General features: G+C 30.4%; 1 long non-coding RNA gene across 1 annotated transcript; it reads left to right on the forward strand.

Annotated features, from left to right (window-relative positions):
* Positions 1 to 4,163: 4,163 nt before the first annotated feature.
* On the forward strand, positions 4,164 to 4,550 carry LOC116401781. Its single transcript, XR_004214144.1, has 2 exons — positions 4,164 to 4,205; positions 4,380 to 4,550. It is a non-coding gene; the product is annotated as an uncharacterized LOC116401781 (long non-coding RNA).

Raw genomic sequence — 4,550 nt, forward strand, 5'->3', positions numbered from 1 at the left:
ACTAGTAACAGTGTTAATAAGAGAGACTGTTCATTTCATGGTCCGATCTTATACAGACTCTTTGTATAGAATACCCATGCTCTAATATCTCGACATGAATGATTAGGATCAAATCATTTGTAGCACTTTAGAACAATTGTAATAACTACAAAGCAAGTCGTATTCGTATTCATAGGTTATCATTTAAATATGATCCACTTGTATGTCTCCACATACATGTTTAGGTTACATATGATAACCTTGGATGTTAGTTTATTGGTTTTGTGGGTTAGTGCAACTAAATGTCAAATAAAATAACACATTTTATTTTATAAGATAAATAAAATATTTGTATAATATATACAATTACAAACTACAAAATCACAAGATTTAGGGCTTCAATCCCAACAACATAAAAATCAAACAAACCCATCAAACATTCAACAACAAACAGCAACAGGCCCTTTCTTTCAGAATTCATGCATATATATATACACGCACACATAGAGAGGGAGAGAGAGAAAAGGGTATAGTCTTGTTGCAGAGATGATCAAGTTCTTCAAATGTTGCATGGTGGTTCAATTTTCTTTTTCTTTCAATTTTTTTCTAATTTTCTTGTTTCTTGAGTTTGGTCGTTGTCAATAGTGTTTGTTTGAAATGACATGATAGACAGGTAGCTCTTAGGCCCCTTCGTCAATCTGTCTTTCAATTTTTTAACAGAAGAAGGACAAAAATCTTTTTCTATAATATTCTTCTCTCTTTTTTCTATTAGTTTTTCATTGTTTTTCTTCTTCTTTGTTCATTATATTTCAAGAGCTCTTCTGGTGTTTGATCTCTGACTCTCTCTATGAACAACACCGAGTTTTCAGATTGCTCAAATGGAGTAGTGGGCAAAAATTTTCAGGCGACTATTACCAATGGTGTAATCCTAATGAGTTTTCATTATAACCTAATTATATAGGTAATTGGATTGATTTTTACAGTTAAATATTTTTAAAATAAGTAATTTGAAAAATAATTAAAGAGTTTTTCGATGTTCGTAAATACCAATCACTAGTAGAAAAATGGTCTACTATGACAGTTGTATATATCCCAAATTGAAAGGAGAAAATAAAAAACTGTCACAAAAGCTAAAAAACCGCGTTTTTGGCGGAAAAAGACGGAATTTTTCGGATTTTACTTTCCGCGACAGTTATTTGGTGTCATAAAAGATACAAAAAATATTTTATTTAATTTATTAAAATAAAATTTATTTTAAATAAAAAATTTATTAAAATCAGATTTTTTCATAATTCTAAAAACATTAAATAATTTATTTATTAAAATAAAACATCTCCAAAACTTTTTCTCTACCTCCTCTTCTTCTTCTTCTTCTCTTCTTCTTCTCTTCTTCTTCTTCTCTGTGGAAGATCCACACGTCGCCCCTCTTCGATTTTTCCTCCCTTCCGCTAACCATCTCTCTCCCTCTCTCACGTACGCCGGAAAAGACTAGACTTTTGGTCAACAACGCGCAAAATCCCTCTTTTTCTTTCCTTCAGCCGATGCAACCACCCAACACCCCTTGCACCGCTGAACTCACTGTGAATCTCAACCATTATTTCTATTGTTTGCATTTATACAGTATATTAACTTCAAATGCTTTCATTTTACCCACAATGTGATATATTGATGGTTCTTTTTATGAAAAACATCTCTCATAGTTTTGCTTTTATATGAGATATGTGTTTGTTTTGTCTACCATCCTATTCAATATTGTTGTTTACAATCATTTTTCTAATTTGAATCTACATTTTTTCTTTATGGTTGGCTATGTGATGAAACATTTTGGTAGCTTACAATGTGTTTGATGAAATGCCTCAATGAACAATTTGGTTGATTTTTTATTGATATTTGTTCGTTCGAATTAGGAAATCAAGGTCAAGGGAGATGTCATGGCTATGGGCTGAAGCTTTGAGAAAAAGAGAATGAAAAATGAAATGTGAGATTTTAAACTTTGATAGTGTGTAGAGACTTTTTGTTTGTCTATGCATTTTCCAAGTGAATTTTAGTACTTTTGATTTTTCTATTGATATTTTGTTTATGGTTACTATTGAGTTGCTTTGATTGAAGGATAGAGGGAAGTGATTATTGATAATTATAGGTATGTTCTCTCTCCCTTTCTTACAATAAGGATAGTAGCAACAAAAACTACTACATGTTCTATATTGAAAGGAAAAACAAAAAAATGATGGTAAATTAAGATTTATTTTGTATGGTAGAATTTTATTTGCCACTTACCATGCTAGATCTTTCCAAGAGGAGTAAATTTGAAAATGTTGAAATACACCCTCTGCTTGAAACATAAACCGCGATGTATGTTATACACATTGGAAAGGTATGAATGTGTATGTTGAAACTTAAGCCTATACACTTTCCAAGGGAATTTATGTATGTTATCTATTTGGTTTTTGGTTTTAAGTTTTTGAAACTTAAGCCTATACACTTTTTTTACCTCTACTTTTTATCAACGTTTTTAAACTATATTTTCTTCCTATGACTACCTTATGACATTTTGAATAATTGATTGAATTGAGGATTAGCATAAAGTTCTCTTACTTCAAGGACGTTGTCGTTATTTGTTCAAGTAAGTAGTGTCTACCTCCCTACCAAAATACATATTCAACTATTGTGGTTTAAAGTATATTTTATATAATTCTAGTCTCGTTGAAAGTGTTTTAGTCTAATTAGTATGGTATATTAGTAGTATATCAACGTTTGCTTGAATTAATATCATCCAAAATCTCCATAGTAGTTATTTCCTTACTTTGAAAGATCTTGTTGTTCCTTTCCAACAATAGTGTTGGAAATTGGGGGGAGGGGGATTAAAGGCTTTATGAGAGTTATCAACTCAACTTTGTCAAATTGTCATGTAAATGGAGTACGATTTAATCATTGAACATTTTTTCATACTTCGGGCTTGAAGAATCCTCGAGAGAGTGACAATGCTTGTTGAATTTTTATGAAAATGCAACATTGAAAATGTATTACTTATGAGTATTTATGTTCAATCTTATTTTGTTGTGATCAATTGAGATGCATAATATGCACTAGAAATTTGTTAAAGTGCTAGACTTATATGTTTTTTTTATAGGATTGGAAGGGCTCCAAGGTACGTTTTTAACTATTGAATTACAATGAAAATTGTTTGGACTTGTTAGTTCAAAGCTTAAATTGAGTTTAGCTTGTGAAACTCAAAGATTTCATTTGTATACTAATTATATATGTTGGTGTGGAATAGTTTATCTTGCATGTACCTGACAAAATGATTATGTTTGCTTGATTATATTTCTATTTGTCAATTTTCTTAAAGGTTTTGAGTGAACTCAAGTTTATGGTAGATTGGGGTACATTAAAGTTTATTGAACTTACTTTTCATTGTCCCATTACATAATGTCCTATATAAGGTGTGTATATATATATCTTGTTATATTTTTTTAATCTTTCTTAAAGTTTATAAACCATGGAAAGTAAGTTGAACAGTAGTTTCTCGTTAGCTTTTGTTTCTAGAGACATGTCTTTTATGTACATAGTTCTCTTTAGGGTTTGTTGTGAATATCTATGGATTTTATGAGAGTCACCAAAAAAAAAAAACACAATGGTTTGTTTATCCCACATTGTTCTTGTAGTGTACCATTTTGATCAATTATGTTAATAACATGTTTTGAAATTGGAGCTTCTGCGTTTTGTTGTGTCGTTTGTTTATTGATTAATGGTAATTTGTAGTATCAAGTCTACCCTAATCTATTGGCATATTTGAGGAGATTGTTGATTTTTCTTCCCCTGTATTTTACTTCTTCAAGTTAAACTAAGTGAATAATGAATCCCATTTCATTCATTTTTGCTATTTGGTATCTCATCGTATTTTTTTTTTATTAAAATGAAGTTTGTTTAATGGTCAACATTGAAAAGGTATTGCTTATGGGTATTTATGTTCAATCTTATTTTGTTGTGATCAATTGAGATGCATAATATGCACTAGAAATTTGTTAAAGTGTTAGACTTATCTGTTTTGTTTTTTTTAATCAGGTTGGAAGCACTTCAACGTACATTTTGTTAAAGAAAATTTGATCTTTATATGGCTAGGTTGATGAGTTTCCAATTTCAAAAGTCTATCTAAAGCTCTATTGTTTGTTTAACTCAAAGGTAAAAAAAGTAAAGTATGTGGACTTGCACCGAATAGAGCCATGGTAAGTTTCCAATTTCAAAAGTTTACCTAAAGCTCTATTGTTTATTGATGAGTTTCCATAGAATTTTGAAGGTTTGAGAAGAGTTGTGGAAATTTGGGACAATACCACCTCCTTACTTGTATTTATTCTCATTCTTATTAAGTTTTTCTAACTATGTTTCTTTGGTCCCTCAAGGATATGTCAAACTGTTCAACTTTAAGGACTACAAATTGTCATACATGTATTGTCGTAGCGTTTTTGTTGTAAGGACTAAGAACGACCCAACTTTAAGGACTACAAATGGTTATTTTGCTCTACTTTAAACATTGTGAACTTTTCATTGATGAAATTTGCATACCTTGGACA

The sequence above is a fragment of the Cucumis sativus genome, chromosome 1, assembly GCF_000004075.3.
Source record: "Cucumis sativus cultivar 9930 chromosome 1, Cucumber_9930_V3, whole genome shotgun sequence".
In the NCBI taxonomy this organism is placed as follows: domain Eukaryota; kingdom Viridiplantae; phylum Streptophyta; class Magnoliopsida; order Cucurbitales; family Cucurbitaceae; genus Cucumis; species Cucumis sativus.